The sequence below is a fragment of the Elgaria multicarinata genome, chromosome 20 (assembly GCF_023053635.1).
Source record: "Elgaria multicarinata webbii isolate HBS135686 ecotype San Diego chromosome 20, rElgMul1.1.pri, whole genome shotgun sequence".
Classification (NCBI taxonomy): Eukaryota; Metazoa; Chordata; class Lepidosauria; order Squamata; family Anguidae; genus Elgaria; species Elgaria multicarinata.
The window spans coordinates 317501-336688 of NC_086190.1; the positions used below are offsets into that span (position 1 = coordinate 317501).

Sequence of the window (19188 nt, forward strand, 5' to 3'; positions counted from 1 at the left end):
GGGATCGGGTTCGGGTTCGGTTTAGGGTTAGGGTTAGGGTTAGGGTTGGGGTTAGGGTTGGGGTTAGGGTTAGGGTTAGGGTTAGGGTTAGGGTTAGGGTTAGGGTTGGGGTTAGGGTTGTGGTTAGGGTTAGGGTTAGGGTTAGGGTTAGGGTTAGGGTTAGGGTTAAGGTTAGGGTTAGGGTTAGGGTTAGGGTGAGGGTGAGGGTGAGGGTTAGGGTTAGGGTTAGGGTTGTGCTCGCATCGGCAGCACATATACTAAAATTGGAACGATACAGATCAAATTAGGGTTAGGGTTAGGGTTAGGGTTAGAGTTAGGGTTAGGGTTAGGGTTAGGGTTAGGATTAGGTTTAGGTTTAGGGTTAGGGTTAGGGTTAGGGTTAGGGTTAGGGTTAGGGTTAGGGTTAGGGTTAGGGTTAGGGTTAGGGTTAGGGTTAGGGTTAGGGTTAGGGTTAGGGTTGTGCTCGCTTCGGCAACAAATATACAAAAATTGGAACGATACAGAGAAGATTAGCATGGCCCCTGCGCATCTGGTGAGTTTGGTTCACTTCCCTTATTGGGAAGGTGCCGTTATGGCCCATTTTGCACAATCAACGTTTTTGACCGGAACGGGTATCTGAACGTGGTTTTGGTGTAACTTTTGGAGCTTTCTATATTTGTCCCACCTTGTCTTTTGCATCTAGTGAGTTGGGTTCTCTTACCTCATTGGGAAGGTTCCGTTACGGAACATTTTCGCAATACGCTTTTCCGCAAGAACCATCTGCACGTGGTTTCGGTGCAACTTATGGAGCTTTCTATATTTGTCCAACCTATTTGTGTGCATCTGGTGTGTTTGGTGGACTTTAATCATTGGGAAGCAACGATGGGCGCAATACGCATTTTTGCCCAGAACGGGTTTCTGAACGTGGTTTGGGGGCAACTGTTAGAGCTTTCTATATTTGTCCCTTCCGCAAGAACGGGTGTTAGAACGTCGTTTCGGGGCAACTTATGGAGCTTTCTATATTTGCCCCACCTTGTCATGTGCATCTTGTGAGTTTGGTTCACTTACGTCACTGGGATGTTGCCGTTATGGCACAATTTGCGCAATACACGTTTTTGCCAGGAACGGGTATCTGAACGTGGTTTTGGAGAAACTTTTGGAGATTTCTATATTTGTCCCACCTTGTCATGTGCATCTGGTGAGTCTGGTTCACTTTCCTAATTGGGAAGCAGCCGTTACGGCCCGTTTTGCGCAATACGAGTTTTTGCCGGAATGGGTAACTGAACGTGGTTTTGTGGCAACTTTTGGAGCTTTCTATATTTGTTCCACCTTGTCATGTGCATCTGGTGAGTTTGGTTCACTTACCTCATTGGAAAGGTGCCTTTACGGCCCATTTTCGCAATACACGTTTTCTGCCGGAAAGGGGATCTGAACGTGGTTCGGGGACAACTTTTTGAGCTTTCTGTATTTGTCCCAACTTGTCATGGGCATCTGCTGAGTTTGGTTCACTTACCTCATTGGGAAGCCGCCGTTACTGCCCTTTTTGCGCAATACACATTTTTGACCGGAATATATATCTGAACTTGGTTTTGGGGTAATTTTTGGAGCTTTCTATATTTGTCCCACCTTGTCTTGTGCATTTAGTGTGTTTGGTTAACTTAACTTATTGGGAAGTTGCCGTTACGGCCCAATTTGCGCAATACGCGTGTTTGCCCAGCACGGGTTTCTGAACGTGGTTTCGGGGTAAATTTTTGAGCTTTCTTTATTTGCCCCAACTTATCATGTGTATTTGGTGAGTTTGGTTCACTTACCTCATTGGGAAGCTGTCGTTACGGCCCTTTTTGCGCAATACGAGTTTTTGCCGGAATGGGTATCTGAACGACTTTTCGGAGCAACTTATAGAGCTTTCTATATTTGCCTAACCCAAACCCGGTTAGGTTCCGGGTTAGGTTAAGGTTCCGGGTTAGGGTTATGTTCCGGGTTAGGGTTAGGTTCCGGTTTAGGGTTATGTTCCGGGTTAGGGTTAGGTTCCGGGTTAGGGTTAGGGTTAGGGTTAGGTTCCGGGTTATGGTTAGGTTCCGGGTTTGGATTAGGTTCCGGGTTAGGGTTAGGTTCCGGGTTAGGGTTAGTATTAGGTTCCGGGTTAGGGTTAGGTTCCGGGTTAAGGTTAGGTTCCGGGTTAGGGTTAGGGTTAGGTTCCGGATTAGGGTCAGGTTCCGTTTTAGGGTTAGGTTCCGGGTTAGGGTTAGGTTCCGGGTTAGGGTTAGGTTCCGGGTTAGGGTTAGGTTCCGGTTTAGGGTTAGGGTTAGGTTCCGTGTAAGGGTTAGGTTCCGGGTTAGGGTTAGGTTCCGGGTTAGGGTTAGGGATAGGTTCCGGATTAGGGTTAGGTTCCAGGTTAGTGTTAGGTTCCGGGTTAGGGTTATGGTTGGGTTCCGGGTTAGATTCCGGGTTAGGTTCCGGGTTTGGTTCCGGGTTAGGTTCCGGGTTAGGTTCCGGGTTAGGGTTAGGATTAAGGTTAGGTTCCGGGTTAGGTTCCGGGTTAGATTCCGGTTTAGGTTCCGGGTTAGGGTTAGGGTTAGGGTTAGGTTCAGTGTTAGGTTCCGTGTTAGGTTCCGGGTTAGGGTTAGGTTCCGGGTTAGGGTTAGTTTCCGGTTTAGGGTTATGGTTCGGGTTCGGCTTAGGGTTCGGGTTCGGGTTAGGGTTAGGGTTCGGGTTAGGGTTCGGGTTAGGGTTAGTTTTAGGTTCCATGTTATGTTCCGTGCTAGGTTCCGTGTTAGGTTCCGGGTTAGGGTTAGATTTGGATTAGGTATAGGTTCCGGGTTAGGGTTAGGGTTAGGGTTAGGGTTAGGGTTAGGGTTAACGTTAGGGTGAGGGTTAGGGTGAGGGTTAGGGTTGTGCTCGCATCGGCAGCACATATACTAAAATTGGAACGATACAGATAAAATTAGGGTTAGGGTTAGGGTTAGGGTTAGGGTTAGGGTTAGTGTTAGGGTTAGGGTTAGGATTAGGGTTAGGGTTAGGGTTAGGGTTAGGGTTAGGGTTAGGGTAAGGGTTAGGGTTAGGGTTAGGGTTAGGGTTAGGGTTAGGGTTAGGGTTAGGGTTAGGGTTAGGGTTACGGTTAGGGTTGTGCTCGCTTCGGCAACACATATACAAAAATTGGAATGATACAGAGAAGATTAGCATGGCCCCTGCGCATCTGGTGAGTTTGGTTCACTTCCCTTATTGGGAAGGTGCCGTTATGGCCCATTTTGCACAATACACGTTTTTGACCGGAACGGGTATCTGAACGTGGTTTTGGGGTAACTTTTGGAGCTTTCTATATTTGTCCCGCCTTGTTTTGTGCATCTAGTGAGTTTGGTTCACTTACCTCATTGGGAAGTTGCCGTTACGGCCCATTTTCGCAATACGCGTTTTCCGCAAAAATGGGTATATGAACGTGGTTTCGGGGCAACTTTTGGAGCTTTCTATATTTGTACCACCTAGTTATGTGCATCTGGTGAGTTTGGTGGACTTTCCTCATTGGGAAGCTGCTTTTACAATACGTTTTGCGCAATACGCATTTTTGCCCAGAACGGGTTTCTGAACGTGGTTTGGTGGCAACTTTTGGAGTTTTCTATATTTGTCCCTTCCGCAAGAACGGGTGTTCGAACGTTGTTTTTGGTGCAACTTTTGGAGCTTTCTATATTTGTCCCACCTTGTCATGTTCATCTGGTGAGTTTGGTTCACTTCCCTTATTGGGAAGGTGCCGTTATGGCCCATTTTGCACAATACACGTTTTTGACCGGAACGGGTATCTGAACGTGGTTTTGGGGTAACTTTTGGAGCTTTCTATATTTGTCCCGCCTTGTTTTGTGCATCTAGTGAGTTTGGTTCACTTACCTCATTGGGAAGTTGCCGTTACGGCCCATTTTCGCAATACGCGTTTTCCGCAAAAACGGGTATATGAACGTGGTTTCGGGGCAACTTTTGGAGCTTTCTATATTTGTACCACCTAGTTATGTGCATCTGGTGAGTTTGGTGGACTTTCCTCATTGGGAAGCTGCTTTTACAATACGTTTTGCGCAATACGCATTTTTGCCCAGAACAGGTTTCTGAACGTGGTTTGGTGGCAACTTTTGGAGTTTTCTATATTTGTCCCTTCCGCAAGAACGGGTGTTCGAACGTTGTTTTTGGTGCAACTTTTGGAGCTTTCTATATTTGTCCCACCTTGTCATGTTCATCTGGTGAGTTTGGTTCACTTTCCTCATTGGGAAGCTGCTTTTACGGCCCAATTTGCGCAATATGCGTTTTTGACCAGATCGTGTATCTGAACGTGGTTTTGGGTAACTTTTGGAGCTGTCTATTTTTGTGCCAACTTGTCATGTGCATCTGGTGAGTTTGGTTCACTTCCCTTATTGGGAAGTTGCCGTTACGGCCTATTTTGGGCCATACGCATTTTTGCCAGAAACAGGTAACTGAACGTGGTTTTGGGGCAACTTTTGGAGCTTTCTATATTTGTCCTACCTTGTCATGTGCATCTGGTGAGTTTGGTTCTCTTACCTCATTGGGAAGCTGCTTTTATGGCCCGTTTTTCGCAATAAGCGTTTTTGCCGAAAACGGGTATCTGAACGTGCTTTTGGGGTAACTTTAGAAGCTGTCTATATTTGTAACAACTTGTCATGTGCATCTGGTGAGTTTGGTTCACTTACCTCATTGGGAAGTTCCCGTTACAGCCCATTTTCGCAATACATGTTTTCTGCCGGAAAGGGTATCTGAACGTGATTTGGGGGCAACTTTTGGAGCTTTCTGTATTTGTCCCAACTTGTCATGTGCATCTGCTGAGTTTGGTTCACTTACCTCATTGGGAAGCTGCCGTTACGGCCCTTTTTGCGCAATACACATTTTTGACCGGAATGTATGTCTGAACTTGGTTTGGGGTAATTTTAAGCGCTTTCTATATTTGTCCCACCTTGTCTTGTGCATTTAGTGTGTTTGGTTCACTTAACTTATTGGGAAGTTGCCGTTACGGCCCAATTAGCGCAATACACGTTTTGGCCCAGCACGGGATTCTGAACGAGGTTTCGGGGTAAATTTTTGAGCTTTCTTTATTTGCCCCAACTTGTCATGTGCATCTGGTGATTTCGGTTCACTTACCTCATTGGGAAGCTGCCATTACGGCCCTTTTTGCGCAATTCGAGTTTTTGCCGGAATGCGTATCTGAACATCGTTTCGTTGCAACTTATAGAGCTTTTTATATTTTTTCCATAACCCTAACCCGGTTAAGTTCCGGGTTAGGGTTAGGTTTCGGTTTAGGGTTAGGTTCCGGTTTATTATTATTATTATTATTATTATTTATTTATATAGCACCATCAATGTACATGGTGCTGTACAGAGTAAAACAGTAAATAGCAAGACCCTGCTTCATAGGCTTACAATCTAATAAAATCATAGTAAAACAATGAGGAGGGGAAGAGAATGCAAACAGGTACAGGGTAGGGTAAGCAGGCACAGGGTAGGGAAAAACTAACAGTAGAAAGTAACAGTAGAAGTCTGCACAACATCAAGTTTTAAAAGCTTTAGGAAAAGGAAAAGTTTTTAGTTACGGCCCATTTTCGCAATACACGTTTTCCGCAAGAACGGGTATTAGAACGTGGTTTTGGGGTTACTTTTGGAGCCTTCTATATTTGCCCCACCTAGTTCTGTGCATATGGTGAGTTTGGTTCACTTCCCTTATTGGGAAGGTGCCGTTACGGCCCATTTTCGAAATACACTTTTTCAGCCGGAAAGGGTATCTGAACGTGGTTTGGGGGAAACTTTTCAACCTTTCTGTATTTGTCCCATCTTGTCATGTGCATCTCATGAGTTTCGTTCATTTACCTAATTGGGAAGCTGCCGTTACAGCCCATTTTGCGCAATACAGGTTTTTGAACGGAACGGGTATCTGAACGTGGTTTTGGTGTAACTTTTGGAGCTTTCTGTATATGTCCCACCTTGTCTTGTGCAACTAGAGATTTTGGTTCACTTACCTCATTGGGAAGGTGCTGTTACGGCCCATTTTCGCAATATGCGTTTTCCGCAGGAACGGGTATTAGAACGTGGTTTTGGGGCAACTTTTGGAGCTTTCTATATTTGTCCCAACTTGTCATGTGCATCTGGTGAGTTTGGTTCACTTACCTCATTGGGAAGCTTCCGTTACGGCCCAATATGCGCAATACGCGCATTTGCCCAGAACGGGTATCTGAACGTGGTTTCGGGGCATCTTTTGGAGCTTTCTATATTTGTCCCACCTTGTCATGTGCATCTGGTGAGTTTGGTTCACTTACCTCATTGGGAAGGTGCCGTTACGGCCCATTTTCGAAATACACGTTTTCTGCCAGAAACGGTATCTGAACGTGGTTTGGGGATAACTTTTGAAGCTTTCTGTATTTGTCCCAACTTGTCATGTGCATCTGGTGAGTTTGGTTCACTTACCTCATGGGAAGGTGCTGTTACGGCCCATTTTCGCAATACGCGTTTTCCGCAAGAACGGGTATCAGAACGTGGTTTTGGGGCAACTTTTGGTGCTGTCTATATTTGTCCCAACTTGTCATGTGCATTTGGTGCGTTTGGTTCACTTACCTCATTGGGAAGCTGCTGTTACGGCCCGTTTTGCGCAATACGAGTTTTTGCCGGAATTGGTATCTGAACGTCGTTTCGGGGCAACTTATGGAGCTTACTATATTTGTCCCCCCTAGTTATGTGCATCTGGTGAGTTCGGTGGACTTTCCTCATTGGGAAGCTGCTTTTACGGTACGTTTTGCGCAATACGAATTTTTGCCCAGAACGGGTTTCTGAATGTGGTTTCGGGGCAACTTATGGGTTAGGGTTAGGGTTAGGTTCCGGTTTAGGGTCAGGTTCCGGTTTAGGGTTAGGTTCTGGGTTAGGGTTAGGTTCCGGGTTAGGGTTAGGGTTAGGTTCCGGGTTAGGGTTAGGTTCCGGGTTATGGTTAGGTTCCGGGTTAGGGTTAGGGATAGGTTCCGGATTAGGGTTTGGTTCCGGGTTAGTGTTAGGTTCCGGGTTAGGGTTAGGGGTGGGTTCCGGGTTAGGTTCCGGGTTAGGTTCCGGGTTTGGTTCCGGGTTAGGTTCCGGTTTAGGTACCGGGTTAGGTTCCGGGTTAGGTTCCGGGTTAGGGTTAGGATTAATGTTAGGTTCCGGGTTAGGTTCCGAGTTAGGTTCCGGGTTAGGTTCCGGGTTAGGTTCCGGGTTAGGGTTAGGGTTAGGGTTAGGTTCCGTGTTAGGTTCCGTGTTAGGTTCCGGGTTAGGTTTAGGTTCCCGGTTAGGGTTAGTTTCAGGGTTTGGGTTATGGTTTGGGTTCGGTTTAGGGTTCGGGTTCGGGTTCGGGTTCGGGTTCTGGTTAGGGTTAGGTTTAGGGTTAGGGTTACGTTCCGTGTTAGGTTCCGTGCTAGGTTTCGTGTTAGGTTCCGTGTTAGGGTTAGGTTCTTGGTTAGGGTTAGGTTCCGGGTTAGGGTTAGGGTTAGGGTTAGGGATAGCGTTAGGGTTAGGGTTAGGGTTAAAGGTAGTGTTAACATTAGGGTTAGTGTTAGGGTTAGGGTTAGGGTTAGCGTTAGGGTTAGGGTTAGGGTTAGGGTTGGGGTTGGGGTTGGGGTTGGGTTTGGGGTTAGGGTTAGGATTAGGGTTAGGGTTAGGGTTAGGGTTAGGGTGAGGGTGAGGGTGAGGGTTAGGGTTAGGGTTAGGGTTGTGCTCGCATCGGCAGCACATATACTAAAATTGGAACGATACAGATAAAATTAGGGTTAGGGTTAGGGTTAGGGTTAGGGTTAGGGTTAGGGTTAGGGTTAGGGTTAGGGTTAGGGTTAGGGTTAGGGTTAGGGTTAGGGTTAGGGTTACGGTTAGGGTTGTGCTCGCTTCGGCAACACATATACAAAAATTGGAACGATACAGAGAAGATTAGCATGGCCCCTGCGCATCTGGTGAGTTTGGTTCACTTCCCTTATTGGGAAGTTGCCGTTACGGCCCATTTTGGGCAATACGCGTTTTTGCCAGAAACAGGTAACTGAACGTGGTTTTGGGGCAACTTTTGGAGCTTTCTACATTTGTCCTACCTTGTCATGTGCATCTGGTGAGTTTGGGTTAGGCTTAGGGTTAGGGTTAGGGTTAGGGTTGGGGATAGGGTTAGGGTTAGGGTTAGGGTTAGGTTCTGCGTTAGGTTCCGTGTTAGGTTCTGGGTTAGGGTTAGGTTCCGGGTTAGGGTTAGGTTCGGGGTTAGGGTTAGGGTCAGGGTTAGGGTTAGGGTTAGGGTTAGGGTTGTGCTCGCATCGGCAGCACATATACTAAAATTGGAACGATACAGATAAAATTAGGGTTAGGGTTAGAGTTAGGGTTAGGGTTAGGGTTAGGGTTAGGGTTACAGTTAGGGTTAGGGTTAGGGTTAGAGTTAGGGTTAGGGTTAGGGTTAGGGTTAGGGTTAGGGTTAGGGTTAGGGTTAGGGTTTTGCTCGCTACGGCAACACATATACAAAAATTGGAACGATACAGAGAAGATTAGCATGGCCCCTGCGTATCTGGTGAGTTTGGTTCACTTACCGCATTGGGAAGCTGCCATTACGGCCCGTTTTGCGCAATACACGTTTTTGACCGGAACGGGTATCTGAACGTGGTTTTGGGGTAACTTTTGGAGCTTTCTATATTTGTCCCACCTTGTCTTGTGCATCTAGTTAGTTTGGTTCACTTAACTTATTGGGAAGTTGCCGGTATGGACCAATTTGCGCAATACGCGTTTTTGCCCAGCACGGGTTTCTGAACATGCTTTCGGGGTTAGTTTAGGAGCTTTCTTTATTTGCCCCAACTTGTCATGTGCATCTGGTGATTTTGTTTCACTTACCTCATTGGGAAGCTGCCGTTACGGCCCATTTTGCGCAATACGAGTTTTTGCGGGAATGGGTATCTGAACGTCTTTTCGGAGAAACTTATAGAGCTTTCTATATTTGCCTAACCCTAACCCGGTTAGGTTCCGGGTTAGAGTTAGTTTCCGGGTTAGGGTTAGGTTCCGGTTTAGGGTTAGGTTCCGGGTTAGGGTTAGGTTCCGGGTTAGGGTTAGGTTCCGGGTTAGGGTTAGGGATATGTTCCGGATTAGGTTTAGGTTCTGGGTTAGGGTTAGGTTCCGGGTTAGGTAGCTGGTTTGGTTCCGGGTTAGGTTCCGAGTTAGGTTCCGGGTTAGGTTCCGGGTTAGGTTCCGAATTTGGTTCCGGGTTAGGTTCCGGGTTACTTTCCGGGTTAGGGTTAGGTTCCAGGTTAGGGTTAGGATTAAGGTTAGGTTCTGGCTTACATTCCTGGTTAGGGTTAGGGTTAGGGTTAGGTTCCGTGTTACGTTCCGTGTTAGGTTCCGGGTTAGGGTTAGGTTCCGGGTTAGGGTTAGTTTCCGGGTTAGGGTTATGGTTCGGGTTGGGGTTCGGGTTCGGGTTAGGGTTAGGGTTAGGGTTAGGATTTGGGTTCGGGTTCGGGTTCGGGTTAGGGTTAGGGTTAGGTTCCGTGTTAGGTTCCGTGTTAGGTTCCGGGTTAGGTTCCGGGTTAGGGTTAGGTTCCGGGTTCGGGTTAGGTTCCGGGTTAGGGTTAGGGTTAGGGTTAGGGTTAGGGTTAGGGTTAGGGTTGGGGTTAGGGTTGGGGTTGGGGTTAGGGTTAGGGTTAGGGTTAGGGTTGGGGTTAGGGTTGGGGTTAGGGTTAGGGTTAGGGTTAGGGTTAGGGTTAGGGTTAGGGTTCGGGTTGGGGTTAGGGTTACGGTTAGGGTTAGGGTTAGGGTTAGGGTTAGGGTTAGGGTTAGGGTTAGGGTTGTGCTCGCATCGGCAGCACATATATTAAAATTGGAACGATACTGATAAAATTAGGGTTAAGGTTAGGATTAGGGTTAGGGTTAGGGTTAGGGTTAGGGTGAAGGTAAAGGTAAGGGTAAGGGATAGGGTTAGGGTTAATGTAAAGGTAAGGGTTAGGGTTAGGGTTAGGGTTAGGGTTAGGGTTAGGGTTAGGGTTAGGGTTAGGGTTACGGTTAGGATTGTTCTCGCTTCGGCAACACATATACAAAAATTGGAACGATACAGAGAAGATTAGCATGGCCCCTGCGCATCTGGTGAGTTTGGTTCACTTCCCTTATTGGGAAGGTGCCGTTATGGCCCATTTTGCACAATCAACGTTTTTGACCGGAACGGGTATCTGAACGTGGTTTTGGGGTAACTTTTGGAGCTTTCTATATTTGTCCCACGTTGTCTTGTGCATCTAGTGAGTTTGGTTCACTTACCTCATTGGGAAAGTGCCGTTACGGCCCATTTTCGCAATACGCGTTTTCCGCAAGAACCGGTTTCTGAATGTGGCTTCGGTGCAACTAATGGAGCTTTCTATATTTGTCCCACCTAGTTATGTGCATCTGGTGAGTTTGGTGGACTTTCGTCATTTGGAAGCTGCCTCTATGGTACGTTTTGCGCAATACGCATTTTTGCCCAGAACGGGTTTCTGAACGCGGTTTGGGGGCAACTTATGGAGCTTTCTATATTTCTCCCAACTTGTCATGTGTATGTGGTGAGTTTGGTTCACTTACCTCATTGGAAAGCTGCCGTTACGGCCCATTTTGCGCAATACGAGTTTTTGCCGGAAAGGGTATCTGAACGTGGTTTGGGGGCAACTTTTGGAGCTTTCTGTATTTGTCCCATCTTGTCATGTGCATCTGCTGAGTTTGGTTCACTTACCTCATTGGGAAGCTGCCGTTACGGCCCTTTTTGCGCAATACACATTTTTGACCGGAATGTATATCTGAACATGGTTTTGGGGTAATTTTTGGAGCTTTCTATATTTGTCCCACCTTGTCTTATGCATTTAGTGTGTTTGGTTCACTTAACTTATTGGGAAGTTGCCGGTATGGCCCAATTTGCGCAATACGCGTTTTTGCCCAGCACGGGTTTCTGAACGTGCTTTCGGGGTTAATTTTGGAGCTTTCTTTATTTGCCCCAACTTGTCATGTGCATCTAGTGATTTTGGTTCACTTACCTCATTGGGAAGCTGCCGTTACGGCCCGTTTTGCGCAATACGACTTTTTGACGGAATGGGTATCTGAATGTCTTTTCGAAGCAACTTATAGAGCTTTCTATATTTGCCTAACCCTAACCCGGTTAGGTTCCGGGTTAGGGTTAGTTTCCGGGTTAGGGTTAGTTTCCGGTTTAGGGTTAGGTTCCGGGTTATGGTTAGGTACCGGGTTAGGGTTAGGTTCCGGGTTAGGGTTATGTTCCGGGTTAGGGTTAGGGTTAGGTTCCGGGTTAGGGTTAGGTTTTGGGTTAGGGTTAGATTCCGGGTTAGGGTTAGGGATATGTTCCGGATTAGGTTTAGGTTCTGGGTTAGGGTTAGGTTCCGGGTTAGGTTCCTGGTTTGGTTCCGGGTTAGGTTCCGGGTTAGGTTCCGGGTTAGGTTCCGGGTTAGCGTTAGGTTCCGGGTTAGGTTCCGGGTTAGGTTCCGAATTTGGTTCCGGGTTAGGTTCCGGGTTACGTTCCGGGTTAGGGTTAGGTTCCAGGTTAGGGTTAGGATTACGGTTAGGTTCCGGCTTACATTCCGGGTTAGGGTTAGGGTTAGGGTTAGGGTTAGGTTCCGTGTTACGTTCCGGGTTGGTTTCCGGGTTTGGGTTAGGTTCCGGGTTAGGGTTAGTTTCCGGGTTAGGGTTATGGTTCGGGTTGGGGTTGGGGTTCGGGTTCGGGTTCGGGTTAGGGTTAGGATTAGGTTCCGTGTTAGGTTCCGGGTTAGGTTCCGGGTTAGGTTCCGGGTTAGGGTTAGGTTCCGGGTTCGGGTTAGGTTCCGGGTTAGGGTTAGGGTTAGGGTTAGGGTTAGGGTTAGGGTTAGGGTTAAAGTTAGGGTTAGGGTTAGGGTTGGGGTTAGGGTTGGGGTTGGGGTTAGGGTTAGGGTTAGGGTTAGGGTTGGGGTTAGGGTTGGGGTTGGGGTTAGGGTTAGGGTTAGGGTTAGGGTTCGGGTTCGGGTTCGGGTTGGGGTTAGGGTTACGGTTAGGGTTAGGGTTAGGGTTAGGGTTAGGGTTAGGGTTAGGGTTGTGCTCGCATCGGCAGCACATATATTAAAATTGGAACGATACAGATAAAATTAGGGTTAGGGTTAGGGTTAGGGTTAGGGTTAGGGTTAGGGTTAGGGTTAGGGTTAGGGTTAGGGTGAAGGTAAAGGTAAGGGTTAGGGTTAGGGTTAGGGTTAAGGTAAAGGTTAGGGTTAGGGTTAGGGTTAGGGTTAGGGTTAGGGTTAGGGTTAGGGTTAGGGTTAGGGTTAGGGTTAGGGTTACGGTTAGGATTGTTCTCGCTTCGGCAACACATATACAAAAATTGGAACGATACAGAGAAGATTAGCATGGCCCCTGCGCATCTGGTGAGTTTGGTTCACTTACCGCATTGGGAAGCTGCCGTTACCGCCCATTTTGCGCAATACACGTTTTTGACCGGAACGGGTATCTGAACGTGGTTTTGGGGTAACTTTTGGAGCTTTCTATATTTGTCCCACATTATCTTGTGCATCTAGTGAGTTTGGTTCACTTACCTCATTGGGAAAGTGCCGTTACGGCCCATTTTCGCAATACGCGTTTTCCGCAAGAACGGGTTTCTGAATTTGGCTTCGGTGCAACTAATGGAGCTTTCTTTATTTGTCCCACCTAGTTATGTGCATCTGGTGAGTTTGGTGGACTTTCGTCATTTGGAAGCTGCCTCTATGGTACATTTTGCGCAATACGCATTTTTGCCCAGAACGGGTTTCTGAACGTGGTTTGGGGGCAACTTATGGAGCTTTCTATATTTCTCCCAACTTCTCATGTGTATGTGGTGAGTTTGGTTCACTTACCTCATTGGAAAGCTGCCGTTACGGCCCATTTCGCGCTATACGAGTTTTTGCCGGCATGGGTATCTGAACGTTTTTTTGGGGCAACTTATGGAACTTTCTATATTTGCCTAACCCTAATCCGGTTAGGTTCCGGGTTAGGTTAAGGTTCCGGGTTAGGGTTAGGGTTAGGTTCCGGGTTAGGGTTGGGTTCCGGTTTAGGGTTAGGTTCCGGGTGAGGATTAGGTTCCGGGATAGGGTTAGGGTTAGGGTTATGTTCCGGGATAGGTTTAGGTTCCGGGTTAGGGTTAGGGTTAGGTTCCGGGTTAGGGTTAGGTACCGGGTTACAGTTAGGGTTAAGTTCCAGGTTAGGGTTACGTTCCGGGTTAGGGTTAGGTTCCAGGTTAGGTTCCGGGTTAGGTTCCAAGTTAGGTTCCGTGTTAGGTTCCGGGTTAGGTTCCGGGTTAGGTTCCTGGTTAGTGTTTGGTGCTTGGTTAGGTTCCTGGTTAGGTTCCGGGTTAGGTTCAGGGTTAGGTTTTGGTTAGGGTTAGGTTCCGGGTTAGGTTTAGGTTCCGGGTTAGGGTTAGCGTTAGGGTTAGGGTTAGGGTTAGAGTTAGGGTTAGGGTTAGGGTTAGGGTTAGGGTTAGGGTTGTGCTCGCTTCGGCAGCACATATATTAAAATTGGAACGATACAGAGTAGATTAGCATGGACCCTGCGCATCCGGTGAGTTTTGTTCACTTACCTCATTGGGAAGTTGCCGTTATGGCCTGTTTTGCGCAATACGAGTCTTTGTAGGAATTGGTATATGAACGTCGTTTCGGGGAAACTTATGGAGCTTTATATATTTGCCCCATCTTGTAATGTGCATCTGGTGAGTTTGGTTCACTTACCTCATTGGGAAGTTGCCGTTACGGCCCAATTTGCGCAATACGAGTTTTTGCCCAGAACCGGTATCTGAACGTGGTTTCTGGGTTACTTTTGGAGCTTTCTATATTTGTCCCACCTTGTCTTGTGCATCTAGTTAGTTTGGTTCACTTAACTTATTGGGAAGTTGCCGGTATGGCCCAATTTGCGCAATACGCGTTTTGCCCAGCACGGGTTTCTGAACGTGGTTTCGGGGTATATTTTGGAGCTTTCTTTATTTGCCCCAACTTGTCATGTGCATCTGCTGATTTTGGTTCACTTATCTCATTGGGAAGCTGCCGTTACGGCCCGTTTTGCGTAATACGAGTTTTTGCCGGAATGGGTATCTGAACGTCTTTTCGGAACAACTTATAGAGCTTTCTATATTTGCCTAACCCTAACCCGGTTAGGTTCCGGGTTAGGGTTAGTTTCCGGGTTAGGGTTAGGTTCCAGTTTAGGGTTAGGTTCCGGGTTAGGGTTCGGGTTAGGTTCCGGGTTCGGGTTAGGTTACGGGTTAGGGTTAGGGTTAGGTTCCGGGTTAGGGTTAGGGTTAGGTTCCGGGTTAGGGTTAGTTTCTGGGTTAGGGTTAGGTTCCGGGTTAGGGTTAGGGATAGGTTCCGGATTAGGGTTAGTTTCTGGGTTAGGGTTAGGTTCCGGGTTAGGTTCCTGGTTTGGTTCCGGGTTAGGTTCCGGGTTAGGTTCCGGGTTAGGTTCCGGGTTAGCGTTAGGTTCCGGGTTAGGTTCCGGGTTAGGTTCCGAATTTGGTTCTGGGTTAGGTTCCGGGTTAGGTTCCGGGTTAGGGTTAGGTTCCAGGTTAGGGTTAGGATTAATGTTAGGTTCCGGCTTACATTCCGGGTTAGGGTTAGGGTTAGGGTTAGGTTCCGTGTTAGGTTCCGTGTTAGGTTCCGGGTTAGGGTTAGGTTCCGGGTAAGGGTTAGTTTCCGGGTTAGGGTTATGGTTCGGGTTCGGTTTCGGGCTCGGGTTCGGGTTAGGGTTCGGGTTAGGGTTTGGGTTCGGGTTCGGGTTAGGGTTCGGGTTAGGGTTAGGGTTAGGGTTAGGGTTATGTTCCGTGTTAGGTTCTGTGTTAGGTTCCGGATTAGGTTCCGGGTTAGGGTTAGGTTCCGGGTCAGGGTTAGGTTTCGGGTTAGGGTTAGTTTCCGGGTTAGGGTTAGGGTTAGTGTTAGTGTTAGGGTTAGGGTTAGGGTTAGGGTTAGGGTTAGGGTTGGGGTTAGGGTTGGGGTTGGGTTTAGGGTTAGGGTTAGGGTTAGAGTTGGGGTTAGGGTTGGGGTTAGGGTTAGGGTTAGGGTTCGGGTTCGGGTTCGGGTTCGGGTTCGGGTTCGGGTTCGGGTTACGGTTAGGGTTAGGGTTAGGTTTAGGGTTAGGGTTATGGTTAGGGTTGTGCTCACATCGGCAGCACATATATTAAAATTGGAACGATACAGAGAAAATTCGGGTTAGGGTTAAGGTTAGGGTTAGGGTTAGGGTTAGGGTTAGGGTTAGGGTGAAGGTAAAGTTAAGGGTTCGGGTTAGGGTTAGGGTTAAGGTAAAGGTAAGGGTTAGGGTTAGGGTTAGGGTTAGGGTTAGGGTTAGGGTTAGGGTAAGGGTTAGGGTTAGGGTTAGGGTTAGGGTTAGGGTTAGGGTTTGGGTTAGGGTTAGGATTGTTCTCGCTTCGGCAACACATATACAAAAATTGGAACGCTACAGAGAAGATTAGCATGGCCCCTGCGCATCTGGTGAGTTTGGTTCACTTACTGCATTGGGAAGCTGCCGTTACCGCCCGTTTTGCGCAATACACATTTTTGACCGGAACGGGTATCTGAACGTGGTTTTGGGGTAACTTTTGGAGCTTTCTATATTTGCCCCACGTTGTCTTGTGCATCTAGTGAGTTTGGTTCACTTACTTCATTGGGAAGGTGCCGTTATGGCCCATTTTCGCAATACGCGTTTTCCGCAAGAACGGGTTTCTGAATGTGGCTTCGGTGCAACTAATGGAGCTTTCTATATTTGTCCCACCTAGTTATGTGCATCTGGTGAGTTTGGTGGACTTTTGTCATTTGGAAGCTGCTTCTATGGTACGTTTTGCGCAATACGCATTTTTGCCCAGAACGGGCTTCTGAACGTGGTTTGGGGGCAACTTATGGAGCTTTCTATATTTCTCCCAACTTGTCATGTGTATCTGGTGAGTTTGGTTCACTTACCTCATTGGAAAGCTGCCGTTACGGCCCATTTCGCGCAATGCGAGTTTTTACCGGAATGGGTATCTGAACGTTTTTTCGGGGCAACTTATGGAACTTTCTATATTTGCCTAACCCTAATCCGGTTAGGTTCCGGGTTAGGTTAAGGTTCCTGGTTAGGGTTAGGGTTAGGTTCCGGGTTAGGGTTAGGTTCCGGTTTAGGGTTAGGTTCCGGGTGAGGGTTAGGTTCCGGGTTAGGGTTAGGGTTAGGGTTAGGTTCCGGGATAGGTTTAGGTTCCGGTTTAGGGTTAGGGTTAGGTTCCGGGTTAGGGTTAGGTACCGGGTTACAGTTAGGGTTAAGTTCCAGGTTAGGGTTAGGTTCCGGGTTAGGGTTAGGTTCCAGGTTAGGTTCCTGGTTAGGTTCCGAGTTAGGTTCCGGGTTAGGTTCCGGGTTAGGTTCCGGGTTATGTTCCTGGTTAGTGTTTGGTGCCGGGTTAGGTTCCTGGTTAGGTTCCGGGTTAGGTTCCGGTTTAGGTTCCGGGTTAGGTTCCAGATTGGGTTCACGGGTTAGGTTCCGGGTTACGTTCCGGGTTTGGGTTAGGTTTTGGTTAGGGTTAGGTTCCGGGTTAGGGTTAGGTTCCGGGTTAGGGTTAGGGTTAGGGTTAGGGTTGTGCTCGCTTCGGCAGCACATATATTAAAATTGGAACGATACAGAGAAGATTAGCATGGCCCCTGCGCATCTGGTGAGTTTTGTTCATTTACCTCATTGGGAAGCTGCCGTTATGGCCTGTTTTGCGCAATACGAGTCTTTGTCGGAATTGGTATATGAACGTCGTTTCGGGGAAACTTATGGAGCTTTATATATTTGCCCCACTTTGTAATGTGCATCTGGCGTGTTTGGTTCACTTCCATTATTGGGAAGTTGCCGGTACGGCCCAATTTGCGCAATATGAGTTTTGCCCAGAACGTGTATCTGAATGTGGTTTTGGGGCAACTTTTGGAGCTTTCTGTATTTGTCCTACCTTGTCATGTGCATCTGGTGAGTTTGGTTCACTTACCTCATTGGGAAGTTGCCGTTATGGCCCAATTTGCGCAATACGAGTTTTTGCCCACAACCGGTATCTGAACGTGGTTTCGGGGTTACTTTTGGAGCTTTCTATACTTGCCCCACCTAGTTCTGTGCATATGGTGAGTTTGTTTCACTTCCCTTATTGGGAAGGTGCCGTTACGGCCCATTTGTGCAATACGCATTTTTGCCGGTATGGGTAACTGAACGTGATTTTGGGGCAACTTTTAAAGCTTTCTATATTTGTCCCACCCTTCATGTGCATCTGGTGAGTTTGGTTTGTTAAGTATATGAAAAGAAATACTTGCTTAGTCATTAAAATTGTGTGTGTATGGCTATTTCAGGGTTAAACAGAGAAAGAATATCTGTGGGCAATTACCTTGAGATAGAGGCTGTTCTGGGAACCTTGCCAAGATTCTAAGTTAGCCTCATCACAGCTGTATGTAATGTAGATAAGAATTGTGTAGATCTGTATATAGTTTCTCATTTGTGTAAAATGGAACTGATCACTGCTCTCTGATCACTGCTCTCTGTGTATGCCTCAGTGTGCTGATCTGAACTGATCTGAATTGAACTGCACAGAAGCCTGAAGGAAATAAACCAGCTCTGCTGTGTAAGACCTGCGTGATGTGTGTTTGTTTCTGAGCACAAACAGAGTTCCAGAGAGAGAAAAGTTCTGGCACAATAACCCAACATGGTTCACTTACCTCATTGGGAAGGTGCCGTTACGGCCCATTTTTGCAATACACGTTTTCTGCCGGAAAGGGTATCTGAACGTGGTTTGGGGGCAACTTTTGGAGCTTTCTGTATTTGTCCTAACTTGTCATAGAATCATAGAATCATAGAATAGCAGAGTTGGAAGGGGCCTACAAGGCCATCGAGTCCAACCCCCTGCTCAATGCAGGAATCCACCCTAAAGCATCCCTGAGAGATGGTTGTCCAGCTGCCTCTTGAATGCCTCTAGTGTGGGAGAGCCCACAACCTCCCTAGGTAGCTGATTCCACTGTCGCACTCCTCTAACAGTCAGGAAGTTTTTCCTGATGTCCAGCCGGAATCTGGCTTCCTTTAATTCATGTGCATCTGGTGAGTTTGGTTCACTTACCTCATTGGGAAGCTGCCATTACAGCCCGTTTTGCGCAATACGAGTTTTTGCCGGAAAGGGTATCTGAACGTCGTTTTGGGGCAACTTATGGAGCTTTCTATATTTGTCCCGCCTTGTCATGTGTATTTGGTGAGTTTGGTTCACTTACCTCATTGGGAAGTTGCCGTTACGGCCCAATTTGCGCAATACGTGTTTTTGCCCTGAAAGGGTATCTGAACGTGGTTTCTGGGCAACTTTTGGAACTTTCTATATTTGTCCTACCTTGTCATGTGCATCTGGCGAGTTTGGTTCACTTACCTCATTGGGAAGTTGCCGTTACCGCCCAATTTGCGCAATACACGTTTTTGCCCAAAACGGGTATCTGAACGTGGTTTCGGGGTAACTTTTGGATCTTTCTATATTTGCCCCACCTATTTATGTGCATATGGTGAGTTTGGTTCACTGCCCTTATTGGGAAGGTGCCGTTACGGCAAATTTTGCGCAATACACATTTTTGCCGGTATGGGTAACTGAACGTGGTTTTGGGGCAACTTTTAAAGCTTTCTATATTTGTCCCACCTTGTCATGTGCATCTGGTGAGTTTGGTTCACTTACCTCATTGGGAAGGTGCCTTTACGGCCCATTTTCGCAATACACGTTTTCTGCCGGAAAGGGTATCTGTTTTTTTATTATTATTATTATTATTATTATTATTATTATTACAAAACTTAAACATACACATTTACATTCACATAAAAACAACAACAACAACAACATACTATATAATGTTCAATTTGAATACAAAATCTTATCTTAATAACATAATCAAAATAACCTACAAGTGCACTCCCCACCTCGGGATCTCATTCCTGATTCCAGAATCTCATACTTTCTTCTGCTGGTGGTTTCCCACTTCCTTTTGAAAACACAAATATTAGGAACTGTTTCCAAATTCCTTCAAAATCATTTGATTTAGCTATACCTCTTCTCCATTTAATATTACTTGTTAATTTATCATTAATAGCTATATCCCATACTTCTTTATACCATTCTTCAATAGAATATTCCCCTTGATTCTTCCAGTTCCTAGCTACAATCAATCTTGCTGCAATCAACAAATTCGTTATCAGTTCCTTAGTTTCCTTTTTACAATTAAAATCTTCTTCAAA

General features: G+C 46.8%; 9 pseudogenes; all 9 read left to right on the forward strand.

Annotated features, from left to right (window-relative positions):
- Positions 1–457: 457 nt before the first annotated feature.
- Positions 458–528, forward strand: LOC134411746 (U6 spliceosomal RNA; annotated as a pseudogene).
- A 2577-nt stretch (positions 529–3105) lies between these two features.
- LOC134411734 (U6 spliceosomal RNA) lies at positions 3106–3174 on the forward strand (annotated as a pseudogene).
- Positions 3175–7855: 4681 nt separating this feature from the next.
- LOC134411697 (U6 spliceosomal RNA) lies at positions 7856–7924 on the forward strand (annotated as a pseudogene).
- Positions 7925–8445: 521 nt separating this feature from the next.
- Positions 8446–8517, forward strand: LOC134411807 (U6 spliceosomal RNA; annotated as a pseudogene).
- A 1485-nt stretch (positions 8518–10002) lies between these two features.
- LOC134411754 (U6 spliceosomal RNA) lies at positions 10003–10073 on the forward strand (annotated as a pseudogene).
- A 2205-nt stretch (positions 10074–12278) lies between these two features.
- On the forward strand, positions 12279–12349 carry LOC134411755 (U6 spliceosomal RNA; annotated as a pseudogene).
- Positions 12350–13445: 1096 nt separating this feature from the next.
- LOC134411763 (U6 spliceosomal RNA) lies at positions 13446–13514 on the forward strand (annotated as a pseudogene).
- Positions 13515–15356: 1842 nt separating this feature from the next.
- On the forward strand, positions 15357–15427 carry LOC134411809 (U6 spliceosomal RNA; annotated as a pseudogene).
- A 1115-nt stretch (positions 15428–16542) lies between these two features.
- On the forward strand, positions 16543–16611 carry LOC134411688 (U6 spliceosomal RNA; annotated as a pseudogene).
- The last annotated feature ends 2577 nt before the right edge of the window (positions 16612–19188 follow it).